This window comes from Triturus cristatus, chromosome 4_1, assembly GCF_964204655.1.
Source record: "Triturus cristatus chromosome 4_1, aTriCri1.1, whole genome shotgun sequence".
NCBI lineage: Eukaryota > Metazoa > Chordata > Amphibia > Caudata > Salamandridae > Triturus > Triturus cristatus.
The window spans coordinates 1,351,970,855-1,351,987,347 of record NC_140585.1 but is presented as its reverse complement, the minus strand read 5'-3'; the positions used below and the strand labels follow the sequence as shown (position 1 = coordinate 1,351,987,347).

Here is a 16,493-nt window from a genome sequence, read left to right as displayed (position 1 = left end):
ATTCCCCAGGCCCTAGGCCTTGTCATTTTGCAAGTCGACTTTGTTAACCCATTTTTTTAGTATATGGTCTGGTACGCCCCTAGGGCACCAGCCATATTTGTGCTTAATTTATTGTGAAACTTTGACATTTTAATATGTACCTGGCTTCTAATCTCATAAAGAGATTAGTAGAGTGTGTCTAGAAATAAATACATATATATTTGATATATATACCTGTGTGGTGTCCTTTCATTTGGTAATTCAAGAGATTATAAGGTAAAACAAGCTGCTTTACATTCCTCAGAGACTTAGCCTGAAGGCTGCTCTCCACAGCTACCACTAGGATAGCTTTCTTTAAAAGGTTGTCTTAAACCTATCTACCATAAGAGTCGAATTGGACTGGTGCTAGGTGGCCACTATAATTAGTGACCAGCATATGCCAGGCCAACTTCTCACAGTTGTCAAGTTTCATGCAGAGGACGGTCTCCGCTAGAGAAACCTGCAGAGGCTGTTAAGGATTGGTCTTTCCCAAATCTTCTTAGTAACGTGGAAGTTAAGGATGCTGCTGGCATCTCCTCTAAGGGGGTCAGTTACACAGTTATGGTAATGTGTGCTGATCGAGAAGGCCAAGCGTGCTACAGTATTTTTGCCTGTATCCGCCAGACGACGAAGCTTGATTTCCACATAGAATAGGAGTCTGACATAACCAGTTGTAAATATTTGCCTTTTTTGGATGCTAAATCAAACCTAACTCGTTCAGGGATGGCGGACGCACATTAGTGCATGTCTGTAATGTTAATTGCTCCCTATCTGCTGTAAGTGAAAGACATTCCCTTACTACAGATCCTTTGTCTCACTCTTAATGTGGTGAATGCAGACAGGGAGGTCTTTTACAGTCTGCTTGTCTTTGGGGCTGTTAGGGGTGGGTAGGTCTCATAGTGTCTCGTTCTCATTCTGTAGGCCCATCCACTCCCTGACTCGTCCGCAGAATCATTAGCCTGTTTGTGGGAACTGGTAATTATTTGACTTGGGCTCTGTGTGTTTTTTTTCTCGGTATATGCCTGCGGCGGTGTCTAAATCTTGCATGCAGTCAGAACATTTGTGGCTGTTTACTAACGCTCCAGCGGATATCATTCCTACACAATGATATGTTGTGTTGTTTACTAGTGTGTTTGACATTTCTAACCACTTTCTCTTGGCATTCGTTGCCATAGCAGCTCAAGTGCAAGTATCTCCAAACGGTTAATTCAGCAGGTTCTGCGTGTAGCTTTTGTGAAGCATGTTTTTTTTACTAACAACTTGTAACATCCCAAAGGCGAGACCTTTTGACTATGCCAATGCTTGTTTCATTGGTTGCTGTTTAATGGTGCAGTAAAGATTGAGGATCATATACCCTCCGGTCCTGACATAGAATCTGTCTACCTCGATCGTTCAGGTTCACCTCGGCAACTATTCAGCCCTTCTAAACTCACAGATTCTATCCGTAACATAACGTTTGACTTTGTAACTTGCTCACTTGTAATTTTTCGCCTTATGTATCATTACTGTTCCTATTGTGAAGCGCTCTGACACCTTCGGGTAAAGTCCGCGCTATATAAAAACGCAAAAATCCTCTCATTTTCCATGACCTATCCTTATCACAGAATGGGCGGAGCGAGCGACTGATTGTGACTATGCGCATGCGCCTTGTGAACAAACGTTACGAAACGTGGTTTTTCTCACGTGACCCATTTGCTTCTGGTTTGTAAATTTGGCGGATGTTCGTTTTGCCTCGCGGTGGTGGACTTGAGTGCGCACTGTGAACTCACACAGAACCATATGTTCGTTCCGAGTAAACTATTTTAGTATTTGGGGCCTCCGGAAGGGAGGATGCCGCAGCGAGGTCTTCTGGAGGAATTGAGTGAGTGGACGCCCGAAACCTGCCGAAATGAGCTAAACTCCGCGTTACCCCGGATCCTCATATCCTTTTTGGGCTACCATAGAACTCTGACGTTCATTGACTAAATTGGGATCCTATGGGGGGTACTGTGGAATACATGTATATATGCTGGGGTTGTCTCCTTACATCGGAATTGTGCTTGACCCAGTTGATGCGTTTTCATCTACCCGAGTTTTGCATTGTGGGAATTGTAATGTATAATATGGGGGAGGATGTGGCATAACAATCAGATCTGCTGACTTTGGAAATGGGGAACGTCGTTCGTGCCTCGGCTCAACATTCATTGTTTCTGGGCAAAGCGCGTAATCTCCCAGTGCCAACAAAATACAACTGGTGCGCCTGTAAAGCGCTATGTAAAAAAAAAAAAACTACCAATGTTCGATATATATTAGGCGGAGGCTTCAAATTTTGGCCACAAACAGACTGACTCAGTGTATCCGAGTAAGAAAGAAAAACCACCTTAAAGTTGTTTTAAATAAAGCTAGTCGTTTAAGTCATACAGCTTTGGCTGTAGTGAATGTTCGCCGATGTGACGAACGTGTTGCTCAGTTTTTTAAATATTATAATATACTTGCAAAAATTTAGACGAAGACTCCTGATCTTTGAAGCAATTTTTTTTCTTTCTCCTGCTTAAAACTTTCTCTACTCCATTGAAAGTTGATAGCTAGATGTATTTATTTAAGCGATTTTATATAGCGTACCCTACCATAGGTGTCAGGGCGCTTTACATTAGAGCGAGGATTGTTACATGAGAAGGTTCTGGTTAGAGTAACAAGGTAGAGGTCAAACTTATGGCTACTATGGTTACTCAGGTCGAGTTATGTATTTACATTACTTATTACAGGTAACATGTTTAGCAGGTTACGCAGAGAAATATATATTTACAGAGAGAATTACAAGTTATACGGCATAGTTTACAAACTTAGGTATAAGAAACCTTATGTTACGGTGGGTTACAGATTCATGGTGTATTCAAGTATGAAGGAGCCAGAGTCATCCCATCAAGGCAGGGGCGTATTCCTGGTAGGGAGCTTGGCGAGGAGTGTTATTGTGAAAAATATATTTGGAGAAGAGTTTGGAGGTCCGATTTGAAGATACGGAAAGGTGGTGGTGTGCAGGTTAGGAGACAGCGAGTTTCAAATTAGTCTCATTCCCTGAGAACGATTGCGCACACACTAAGTTTTTATCTTTTGAAGGTTCAAGCAGCAGATTCTCAGCATTTCGTGAGGGTACCCTGTTTTTTTTTTTTTCTCTAAATTTCATGCTTGGGTGTTAAATGTTGACAGATGTGATATAACAGCTATAATTTGTATGTCACCCTTTTAAATACTTGGTTACTATTGCGATAGAGAATTGACACTTGACTCCTATTTCAGTCAAATAATAACAATCCACATTTGTAAAGCGCGAACAATCACCCGTAGGGGTCTCTAGGCGCTGGGGGCCGTTGGGAAGATTAAGCAAGCTATTGCCCAGAGTCACATGGTGCTGGGCTAATATGCCGCTGGCGCCGGGGATCGAACCGTGATCCCCAGATTCCGGAGTCAGTCACCCTGGCGCCACAAGTCTAAAGTTGTCAATATGATTGTGATGTCAAGCTGAATGGTCTGAGAGTTCCTCTTGCAGCTTGATGAACTGCAGTTTAGCTGCTTCTAAAGGTCTTGCACGGACTGTTATGAATTTAAAAACTTTAACATCAGTTTTCTGAAATAAGGCACAGTGCTCACCATGCCTACGTTTTATAATCTGCAATGCATGGTTTAGTAAGTATTGTATTTATATAGCGCCTACCACTTCTGACGAGGTGTTTTGAAGTATTTTTTTGGGAGCCCGTGGTAAATTAGTATAGGGAAATATAATTTGATATTGAGTGGTGAACATGTCTGTTAGTTGGATGAATCGGATAAAGGAGGGAAGAGGCTGGAAAGGGTTATTTGAGAGGTCATAGTAGAATGACGTTTGGAATGAGTCAGAGTGGAGGTAGGGGGATAGTTTGAAAGAGATATAGGATGAGTCATAGAGTAGTGGTCTGGGGGGCTTTTTGTTCCCCTCCACTGTGGGAGGAAAATGTATAAATATATAGATATATACCGGCACGTAAGAAGTAGATATACTTAGAGATGTTAACATATGACACATATGCAAAATGATATAGAGGTATAAAATTGTACTATATAAAGGCCTATCTATGTACATGCATGGAACAAACTCGGGCATTCCATTTTTGCTGTTTATAAATAGTTATTATTTTTAAAATATATTTGTCCCCCAGTATTTCAGTAAGTACTTCTACATACATTTGATATAATCATGAACGATAAACTGAAATTTAATTACTTTTAATATTTGACTGAGTGGACTCCATCCATCCATTCATCCATACTTTTTTTGTTGTTTTATAAATCAAACACGATGGAAAACTAGCACTTTCCGTGGAGGAACTAGGATCCCTCAAATAGCACACAACTATAGCATTTTCCACAGATTGAGAGGTCTGTTTCATTATTTCCATGTCAGAAAAAAGTACAGGCAGATTGGGTACAGGATAGTGGAAATGCGGATGCAAACAGACCACTTCTCATTGGAATGACTGTCTTTAGGGTAACTAGTTTACCATGTAAGCCAATAGACCTTATTTAGGTGGGATACTCCCGATTTGGTGGGACATATCCATGGGTGCTGCCGTCAGCTGGGCTGTTCGCAAGGATGTGATTCAAGAATAATCTTTGCTTGTTTTGGTGTTTCCTCAAGTGAAAGGAATACCTTTGTATAATGTGAAAACATTAAGATAACCCATGCACCAAGTGTTAAGGTTCACAGTAAATTCTGGAGCAAGTGAAATTTTCTGGAGCAAGCGTTGTGGACTCGAGTAAAATGAGGCATCTGCGCAGTCTCCTGTGAGTAAGGGGAATGTACTGTGGGCAATTCTGTGTGGGTGTCTCCTACTCAGAAAACTGGGGATGAGACTGCAGTGTGGCAAGGAGATGTTGAGCGCTGGGCAGTGAGACGGAAACTGCCAGGGCTTTAGGTGGGATAAAAAGTGGGAGAGGTCTTTAAAAGGTGCATGGCTTAAACATATATACTACATTTCTTTGATTTCCATAGTATACCACCTGGCCAGTATTTTGGTGCCTCTCTGAGCTTTCTGTAATTGGATCCAGATATGTAACACAACAATTGACATGCACTTAAAACCAGCCAGAACTACAGGCTTTGATAATGGTTGTTAATAGTTTAGGATCAATCAACGATTTGTAGAGTGCTGCTTATCACCAGTGAGGGTATCCAGGTGATTGGGGGGGGGGGGGGGGCTGTCAGTCGGACATTCATGTTTTTAGACCATCTCTGAACTTCTGTAGGGTGGATGCTGTCCAGAGGTGGAGTAGGAGGCCGTTCCAAGTCTTGGCAGGCCGGTAGGAGATGGTGCGGCTGCCGCTTGTGCTTTTGTGGAAGCAGGGCGAGGGAGGTGGAGCGTGCTTGTCTAACGGTTGGTGAAATTTCAGTCTGTGGTTGAGGTAAGCTGGTCCTTTGTTGTGCTGAGCCTTGTAGGCGTGGGTCAGCAGTTTTAACTGGCACCTTTTTTGGACGGTGAGCTAGTGGCGCGCTCTGAGGTGAGGGGTGATATGGGCTCTTCACGGAAGGTAGAGGATGAGCCTAGCTGCAGTATTTTGGATGGTTTGCAGTCGGCTCAGTAGAATAAATGAGTAACAACAATTGATTTGTTGGTAAATAATTGATATTGAAAATGTTTCAATTATGAAGTTGTCAGATTGTGAATTAAACCTTACTGAGGTCAGTGGAAGGAATAGTTGTCTTAAGTGTCTCAATCACCCTTGTTACGCCCTTTTTCTCTCCACTTCATCTTCATATCTTACACCGCCTCTCTTAAACTTCTGCACCCTCTTTTCACTCTCTCCTGGATGTACTTCCTTCCTCACAAACCTGCATTTCATCACCCCCCCAAAGACACAAAAGTACCTACTTAATCTGTAAGCACTGCAAATATTTGACAGCTATGTACCTCCTTTGCACAAATGTGCACAAAATTGGAGTTACAACTGATGTATGTGATAATTTATCTGTGTGCTCTGCAGAAAGGATTGGATGACCATGCATTCTGAACACCATTTTGACCCATTGACAGGCATTGTCTGAAACTTGGACTGTCTTTAGCCTCAAATTTGAGGTCTCGATATGGATCCGTTGCAAACACCTGGTGGTGAGTTAATTCAAAGTTTACACTATACAAGAGTAATATAGAACTAAAAAAAAAAAAAAAACCCAAGGAAACACAACATCCTAGAAAGAGCCAATGCTCTTAGGGAAGACCAGATTAAGTAAAACGTGAAAAGTAAACCGGAACTAAAAAGCTGGCGGGAATTACCTTAGCGTTTTGTACAATGATGGTTCATAAATCAGTGTTTTTGCTTATGAAGTTAAGGACATGAATACAGGGCCTTCAAGGGACACATTTCAGTATCTGTTTTTAAGTGCTAAGCTATCTTAGACCCAGAGGGACCTGACCCATGTAAAGCCCTGGAAACAGTAGAAACCGATAGCGCTACAACAAAAGTAAGTGGTTATTTCACTTTATATCAGCATGGAAAACATACTTCAGTCCTGGGGTTATGTATGACACCCTAATGCGTTTTAGTCTTTGTTTTGTTCCATTAAATTAATTAGACTAACACACCATGTGTCATATTATGTAATAGGCACACAGCTCCTGTTTGTACCATTGTGCAGATCTTAGATGGTGGGCTGGGTGCAAAAAGGGACAGGGTGCCCTATTACAATCCATTTTCTTCCCCAGGGTAGCCGCAAGCTGCGAGTGCCCTTGGGGCAGAGCATTGGATGAAATAAAAAGGGGCTGCTTATAAGCTGCTCCGTGTGCGGGCCTAGGCAAATCTACTCATTATGGCGAGGCAGATTTTATCAGGGCAAGCCATATTTAGGGCCAACTCACTCCTTCTGGGGAGCTGACAAACAACAGGTGTTCTGTTTACTCACAAAGTGAAGGAGCATTAACCCCTTCAGTGCCACGCCCTTTCCCCCTCCTGTGCCGGGCGTTACACTAGTGGGTGGGGTTCATGACGAGAGAGTCTCGTCATGGGCACAGCGCAACCGTGCTCCATGACGAGACTATCTCGTCATGGGCACTGAAGAGGTTAAAGATGTCTTCAAATGTTGTTTTTATCTTGTCTCATTTATGTTGTGTTCAGAGACACTGGTAAAAAGTCAGTTTACATCTACAATTAGTTTTCTTTTTAGGACTGCAAAGTCCAAGGATTCTGTAAAGTGAACTGTGACAAGTGTGCTGTACAAAAAATGTGAGACGAAAGGCTGTAGAATGTCATGTTTTATTCTAAGCAAAGTTCCCTCACCAGAACATAAGAGCAACAGAAGAATAAACAACCCTAAATCTGTTATTGCCACACATTTCAATAAATTTTCACACATCAGTCAACTCCGATTTCTCATCCTTGAACAAATTCAACCACAAAATGGGCGTGACAACAAAAAATTCCTTTTACAAAGAGAACTTTATTGGATTTTCAAATTGGACTCTCTACACCCAAAAGGGCTGAATGACCGGGTGGAGTATAATTGTTACTTGTAAACTGACTTCCATACTACCTTGTATCTATGTGCTTGTACAGCAACCAAGATTTAATCATCTAGTGACTTTAAAAAAAAAAAAAAAAAAATTTTTGGGTCTTTTTCTGTCATGTATTTCATGCAACATGTATTTATTATATTTCTATTATTTATTGTACAAAAAGAGTTGATGAATATGCTGTAACAATGTATACCATCGATACCACCTCATGCCGATATTTGCTACAACTAATTCTTCGGGTTAGTCTTTTTTCTATAGCCACTAGTAAAGTTCACGCACGTTCCTTCATTTACTTCCGGGGCACACTAGTAACATTTCCGATTCCGGCTAACACAGAACGCGGAGGAGTTATGGCCGAATGGCGGGTTTAAGCAGGTATGCACCTTAGTCTGACTGATACCACTAATGTTATGTACTTCGCACCGTTTTAGTTTGGTAACGATCGACGGGGAACTGAAATCAAAGCACCGGGGTGTTCACGTTAAACCGAGTACCGCGTTTCAAGTTTGGTTAATTCTCTTCTATTAATTAACTCTCTTTAAAGTAAATTCACACACGTTATTTTTGTATAACCAGATGGAATCACGTCACCACAACAAATATCACAGTTCTTCTGGGTGAGTCATTCACAGCGTTACTTACGAACCTCGCAGAGCCAATATAACAGTAGAGATTTTAATACGTTGCATGGAGCAATCTATTAACGGCATGACTAACACACTTTTTGGCTTTCGGAATTTTCGTTATTTTTTCTATTACGTACATTCTGGCGCTGAAACCACTAAGAGATTACGTTTTTGTTTATAGGGAGTATCCCCTGAGGAAGGGCGGACCCCGAAATGCATTGGGATTAAACCCTGTGACCCGAGTACCATGTTATCAATATTGAAAAGCACTAACTGCGCAAAATGACAATATTCGTTGAATTAACACATTGAACCTACTACTGTGAAATTAAAACAGTTGCAATTGAACATATACACTTGACTACGTGTTATTAACGTGTGCAGTTTAGAGCAGTGCAGATTGGGATATACCTTCCACTGGTGAGGGAACTTTGCTTTGTACATACGCCACGTCCCTTTGGACAGGGGATAAGATCCCATAGCACCCAAAGTACGCTAAGAAGGACTACATTCTGATTTATAAGAGTAACAAGGAGTGCGACCGACACCTAACATTATCCATGTTTTATTCTAACACATTTAAATAGCTGAAAAGTGAACTGTACACACATTTCAAAATAAATTTCATTAGTTATGAAAGCCCTTGTAGTGCAATTCTGTGTGATGGGAATTTTTTTAATAGGATGAAAACAAGTCAGAACACTTTGCTTGGTGATGTGCAAATGATAATTATGTTAGCTGAAACCCAATTTCCACAGATCATTGTTTATACATTATATAGTTTTGTAAGTAAAAGTGTGCGTTAGTGGGAACGTTTCTGTGCTGCCTGTAAATGACAGTGCACTACCTCCTCATGCTTTGGTAATATATTTATTAAAAGTGAGTTTTTTAAAGATGACCTGAGAAACATTGCTGCCCCTGATGGAAATGCTGTTAGTGAACCAAGAGGTAAAATCACTGAGCAATTGCGCAGGCTACATTTCTGGAAGTGCAACCATAATAAGTTTGTTCCACCACTACTAGACACTGACCCCCCCTTACCTAATGAAGGTAGCCTCACCTGACACCCCAACCCCCCCAAAAAAATCGATAAAAACGTATCTAAAACCTTTTTTTTTTAAAAAAAAGATAACACACTGACCATGTGCCTCCATCTGAAAGGATACCTCCCTGCAACCCCTTGCTTTCATTTGTCCACCAATGTAATCTATGCACTTTAATCCCATTTCAGATGAGTACATGCACCAGAAGGATGGCAGAAACTCTGACCTCCAAGTGATAATATGGACAACTATTATAATCAAATAATGTAAGATGCTGCTTTTTGGTAGGCTGCCTAGAGCATCTTACACTGCAGAATATAAACAGGAAAGGCATGTGTGCACCAGACAGTGGTATATAATAAAAAAAAATGCTAATTAGGGAATGGGCTACAGAAGTGCACTACCTTCCTTCCGAGTAAGAAGGTGACTGTGCATAAACACTGGTATAATGCCGTAATACTTCACAAGTAAATGCAGTTACAAGTTAATTCCCGCAGAATGGGGAATAACTGTGAAGATCATTTTTTTACAGAGCGGAATTCCACACAGTATTTTATTTTTTATAGGGATTAATGGTAGGAGGTAAATCTGACAGATGGCCTAGGGGCGGGTCGGACATCTGGCAGGACTAGATAAGAAAGGAAGTTGCTTTGTGGGTAAGTATTGCATACTCCACGTGTGCTGGTATGGGGTGAGGCAGGGCCCAGTAAACAGAGCAGGGCTGCATTGTATAAAAAAACGCAGAAACTGACACAAACACACAGTGAGGACACATGGCAGCGACGGGGTGGGTGGGGGAGCTAGATGAAAGCGGGCTCATGTAGAATATAAGAAAGGCATGCAGCCCCCACTCCTATACACCTGAGGCCCCTGAAGCCTCTGCTATGCTTAGGAGGGGGGAGTATGTGGGGCTAGAATGCCTCATGCTTCCTGGGAAAGTAAATTTAAATGTAAAGGAACAGCAAAACTCGGGGTAGGTGGGGGAACAAAACAAAGCGCAGCAGCGGTAATTAAGGTTTGAGTCCCGGCGTGGGCAAGAAAAATGCTAATTAGGGAAGGGGCTATAGAAGTGCACTCCCTTCAGAGTCTGTCGGGGCAGCGAGTGGGGGCTGGGTAAAGCAGCACATGTCCAGCCTGGCAAGGCCGAAACCAGGAAAGGGGATTTGTGGCAGGAGAACAGAGAAACGGTCTCCGGAGGCAGAGAAGGGCTGCAGCGGTTATTTCCAGCTCCCCCTCTCCGTCCCTACGGTGGTTGCCCAAGCATGGGGAGATGGAGTGCCCGCTCTGCCTGGCTCAGTGCTGGAGGGGCATGCAGGAGGCTCGGTTAGGCTTGCTCTCGCTGAAGGCTGATCTGGGAGGAGGGTACGGGAGAGAGGTGTGATGGCTGCGGGGCTCCTTCCCATCAACGAGGGTTTAGAGAATGGTATACATACAGAAAGAGAGAGCGTGGCACGGACTGTCCAAACAAAAACCATATACACATCATGGCAGCTGCCAGGTAGAGAGGCCCTAAAGAAGTGGGTGTTGTGATCCTCTGGGCGTATATGGCGCAGATGCGGCCCCCACACCAATAAGAGTTTCCAATTACCATATCGCAACTGAAATGTAAATTGAAACAGCACGAGGGGGAGGGGCCGCGAGGATGGCTAAACTTGGCGTCTCGAAATAAGCCCCCACCAAAGGAGGCAAAGCACGGCGACTCTGCGCGCACCCGCCCGCGCACTGACTGGAACACATGCGCAAATCACAACATACAGTGAAAAATGCACTTTGCCAATCTTGAGCTAAAATTCAAACTAAATGCACGTAATCAGGGGCACACAGGGGTGTGGAATTTAATAAAATATCTACATTTCCATGGGGCAGGTTGCTTCATAAATCTACTTGTCCTGTAACAAAATCCACTTGTCCATTTTGTGCCATGTACTGCGGTGACAAATTACGGCAGCTATCTCATTATAGTAGAGTTCTGATATTCCATCTCTAATTACGCCAGGGCTTGTACCATAGTAAGGTTTGAATACTAGCAATTCCCTTATGTTGCTACGTTTCTGCAGGTCTACATACTGGGGCTGAAGGTAGTGGTAAGCAATAGTTCAAGGGTTGGAATTCCCTTTTGAGTCTGTGCAAACCTACTAACTTGCATGTTTTAAGGGTTTTCACCAACTTTTTTCTAATCTTTTCCCATACTGAAAAAGGTTGGAAATTTTCTCCTGACAGTGGCAGACGTAAAACCTCTTCCAGGATTGGGGAAAAAAGTGTTTGGAGGAAAGTGTACTTGAAACATTCAGATTTTCACATGAGCAAATCTGCACATTTGCTCATGCTAAAATGCAGTTCACAAATATTTTTTGGAATACTATTTCTTGGCCTACTTCTGTGAATTCTTGTGAATTCACGGAAACTGTATATATGCACTTAATGCAAGGATATATACCATGGATGCACTTTTGAGACTTTAATTGGGCCTTTAATTAGGCCTTGCGTTAACCATGACCTTTGTGTCAATGTGTGCTTTTTTTTTTTTTGGAGACCAAAATCTATTTTTGCGTTTGCCAATGCTTGGTATAATGGTGAGGGCCCAGCAGCTCCCACACCGATAAGGTTTTACAAAAAACATGCCTAAACAAGTCACGCATTGACAAAACCAAAAGGCTGACCACACATTTCAGACCACCTGGCTTTGCCAAGGCTTGTTTATTTTTTTCCCCCATAATCATATTTCAACTGGTTACACTGATTTTCCATTATGAATATTTTTGGGAAATACAAGCATACATCAACATGTTACTAAATGATGCTGCAAAGATATGGTACCTAAATCTTACAGGAGTTTTGCAAAATGGTTTTTTTCCTACTTGCATTTTTTTGTGAACATTTTATTTTGAAAGCAAAGAACCATCACTCTTGCCTTCAAGCTTCTGCAAATATTTGCATATAAACAGAGAGCGTTCTGGGAGCATTATACATAGCCTCATATTACTAAACTTTGAAAACGTGTGTACACATTTATACTGGAGCCGCCGTCAGTAGTGAAGGCCGAGCTTACGGCATTTACTTTTAATGCTCACCCTAATAATAAATGCTTTTCATTAATGAACCATAAATACAAGTTTGAACAGCATTAACACATGGACACACATATTACCTTAACTGTAGACAATGGCCTTTCCAAATCCATAATGTGGTACTGTAAACTGGCAGCCAACAGGTTTGTGCTGTAGGGGGTTGGGCCTACTTGTCCCAAGGACAAAATACACATGAAAACTTGTTGCCCTTGACCCCAAACAATATGTCCCGGGCGTCGGGTTATAGGAATTCCACATCCCTGGGCACAGGAGTAGCACTTTCTGGCATGCACGAGGACAATGTGTAGTAAAGCACCAGCAATGTGTGTTTTGTAACAGGCACAAACAGTGACCAACAAATTTGTAATACGTGAAAACAGTCTTCAATGACTTCCCAGATTCCTCGAAGAGTTTCCAGGCAAAATAAGATGAAATGTGCTTTATTGATACCATGCATTAGACAAGTATAAATAAGTGAACAAGATACTTTCAAAACTCTTCCGCGCTGGCCATTTCAGATTCCAGGCTGTGCCAAAGCTGCCTTGTTTTGTGCGTGTTCACTCTTTTGAGGCAGCCATAGGAATTTTTTGCTTCCCGTAGGAATCTTTCGCTTCCCACAGTGTCTAGTGGGGCCTCGGGTGTGGGTCATAGTAAAAAGATTATTAACATTTGGTATTTTTGCATGCCTATTGATGAACAGAGTTTATTGACCTTAAAAGTATGTGCGTAAGTTATACACACACACACACACACACACGCGCCACGCTTAGATGCATAAAGTCTTATTGGTGCGTGAGGCGTGGGTTACAGGACGCAGGGATGACAGTGGGGCAGTCAGTGTCCAACCTGACAGGCTGGGGGCAGAAGGCTGGTCTTCCCGCCGTGACCACCATAAAAAAAAACCAGAGGGCCTCTCAACAACACAAGCCCGACCATAAAGGCTCCTTGTATAATGGTTAACCGTTATACACGGCCCCCACAGAATATAAATAATTACAATACCTTCGCACACACGGGTGATGCTAGAACAGTCAGTCTCCAGCCTCTGTGCCTAGCAGCACAAAGCTGGTATTCCCGCTTTGATGACCAGAAAAATAGATAGCTTTTGTAGAACACAAGCCCACCGACAAAGCACCCTTGTGTGCTTACTTGGCTGTTCAACCCAGTTTATCGACCTTAAAAGGATGAATGGCTAAGTCACACACGCCAGGTTTGAATGTGTATTCGGCTTCAGACTTGCATTAACTCTTAAGTCATATTAAATGCGTATCTGGTGTAAACGGAACACGCCTTTTGTGCAAAGAAATGTTTTTGGAACCTTACTTTGCTTATGTGGCCCGGTAACGCGGTTTTGAAGAGGAGGGGTTTGCTTTGGGACCGTGCCAGCAGCATGACCGGTCTGAATCCGAACGGTTTTCGTTCCGAGCCCGGGAGGCAGCAGAGCTCAGGGAGGAGGTGACCTCACCGCAGCGGCTCGGAGGGAAGCGAGACTGCGTGCTGTTAGAGATCAAAGACTCGGACTATGTTTGCACAAAGCTCGCCATCTGTTTTCATTCAGCCACTTGTATTTGCATCTGGACTGAGTGAAAACAGATGCGCTTGTCACGAAGGGCGGGCTTAAAAAACTGCAAGGGCATTAACACAAATGACGTCCAGCAAATCGAAAGTGAGAAAATAACATAAATCACGACGCAAGCGAATCAGAATTCAGACACAGGGGCGTGGATTGAAGTCCCCTTCTTCATAGTGTTTACTATAGCTCTCTCAGGCGTGGAGCACATGCGCGCTCCAACGCCAGGCGAGACCTAAAAAGATGGCTTTGCAAAAAATGTTTTTGCCTAGGATGACATAATAAGACCAGTTAATGGGTCAAGTACATTACAGTTAGGTCAAGTAGATTATTCAAGTTTATAGACCTGCAGGGCTAGTAACATTTTTTTGAGGCCTGGTGTGCTATAGTACAGTTAACTGTCACCTTGCTCTAAAGAGTGGATCGGCATCCCCCATAGGTGGTTGCAGTAAATGATTGTCTGAGACCCCCCACCAGTGAGCTACCCCTTGGGGTGGTGCTGATGGTAAAACTTCCTAAGGGCCAGTGGGCCTCTGCGCCCGCATCCGTGATAGGGGGCAGGCACAGATAGGTTCCCTGTTTCCAAGGGGGTTCGTCAAGGGTGTGTTCTAGCCCCAACCCTGTTTTCTTTATATATTAACAGGGTTGTTCAGTATTTTTCCACCCACCCTACAGATGCTCCAGCATTAGCTGGCATGAAGATACCCTTGCTCATGTACCCGGACGACACCTTGATAATATCAGACTCAACAGGGTTTGCAGGCCGCTTTGTCCCACTTCGAGGTGTTTTGCCACGACCATGAGCTAGTGGTAAATGTGGAAAAAACAAAGTTTGTGGTGCTCCACAAACATAAAGCCATAAAAGGGAGAGTGTATATGAACAATGTCCCCTTGGAACAGACTGATGTTTTTACTTACCTGGGGATAACATTAGGTAGGAAACTAAATTGGAAGCCCCAGACCGATATGCTGGCTCTCAAACATGCACAATTGGCTGGTGTATTGATAAAAGAGCTGAGGCTTTCACAGACTAAGCCCATCGCCCCCATCCTAAAGATCTATAACTCTAAAATCAGTACCTCAATACTATATGGTGCTGAACTTTGGGGCTTTGAGGACCTAATATCCCTGGTACTAGCCCAAAACAAATTTGTTAGAGCTCCAATAGGCCTACCGCAATCCACACCACTTATGCCCCTTGTTAGAATCCGGGTTCTCTGGTTGGCACAGGTAGGTACTTGTGACAAGCAGGGAACCTTTCCTCTAGTCAGGGTAAGGGGTCACACTACTAAAATAACCCCTGCTCACCCTCTAGGTAGCTTGGCGCGTGCAGACAAGGGTTATCTCAGGGCGTTATAGGTTAAGCATTTGTGAACACATACAGTAACCAAGTGACAACACTACAAATGGACACCACACAGGTTTATATTAAAAATAAGGACTCTTTATATAGGATTATCACAAGACCATTAAACGATTAAAAATACACGATACGGGGGAGGAGCCTAGCGCGCATCCAAGATGGTCGCGTGAGCACAGGGCTCCCCGGACCCTTGCTGCTCCTCGGAATTTATCCTGAGAATATCCTGATGTGGTTTATGGAATCTGGCAGATGAAGACCGGCTGAGCACGTATCTCTTTTCAGAACCCGAATCGGACCTGGGAATCCTGAGTTGTCGTTGTTCGAACTTTTGGGACCCACCCGACGGAGGTGCCCGGGGCGAAGGTGTACCGTGGAGCCGGGTCGTAATTGAACAACAGCGGCTGCAGTGCGGTGCCAGTGGCCGCTTTACCACTTTCGGTTTCACTTTCGGACTTCAGGGGGCTGGCCTGCGCACGCATTTGATGTGGCGGGGTGTTTCCTTGGCCTCTGCGCGAGGCCTTGTCTCCACCTGCCACTAGTGTGCCCATCGCCTTGGGTCCCCCCGCGCCGCTATATTGTGGTCCCTGGTGAGGCGCTGGTCTGCGGTGCCGGTGCCCCTACGACTCTTGATCGGCGGTCCCCTTCGGTGTCCGTGACCACATGGGGGCAAGGGGGGCCCCGAGGGGCGTAAGACTAAGGCCTCCCTCCGCGGGGGACCGGTCTAGGCCAACAACATGGACCGCTACACTCAGGGCAGAGGGTCCCCTGGAGCGACCGGCCCCCCCCCCGGATGCCGCCGGTGGTGGCACGACCGTCTCTCCGGAGCTTTCCCTGCAGGACATCATGGGCGCCATCGATGGCATCAGGGAAACCATCGCCACGCAATACGAGGCCCTGGCCCGTAAAATCGACACGGTGGCAATCGATGTCACCTTAATTCGGGCAGATCTCTCCAAAACTAACGAGAGGGTTCAGGCTCTCGATGTGCGGACCTCCACCCTTGGTGCGGATGTGTCGGACCTGCAGGCCGCGCTTGGTGACATTAAGGCGGTCAACGATCAGATGGCCCGGCGGCTGGAGGACTTCGAGGGACGGGCCCGACGCAACAACATCCGTGTCATAGGCGTTCCGGAGTCCTCCGACAGCCGCCCGGTTGACCTCCTGGTCGAGGAACTCATCCTCCAACAGTTGGCCCCTGCAGGCCTAAGTAAGTTCTTTGCCGTGGAGCGGGCCCATCGAGTTCCGGGCGGTCGGCCACGGCCGGGGGCCCCCCCGAGGCCTATCG

The 16,493-nt window shown here is 44.3% G+C and overlaps 1 pseudogene across 1 annotated transcript in view; it reads left to right on the top strand.

Moving 5' to 3' along the window:
- The first annotated feature begins 1,694 nt into the window (after positions 1–1,694).
- Positions 1,695–16,493, top strand: part of LOC146856666 (FIGNL1-interacting regulator of recombination and mitosis-like) — a 1,045,039-nt pseudogene continuing 1,030,240 nt past the window's right edge. Inside the window, exon 1 of the transcript XR_014981545.1 lies at positions 1,695–1,938. The product of XR_014981545.1 is annotated as an FIGNL1-interacting regulator of recombination and mitosis-like (transcript). The remainder of the gene's footprint in view (positions 1,939–16,493) is intronic.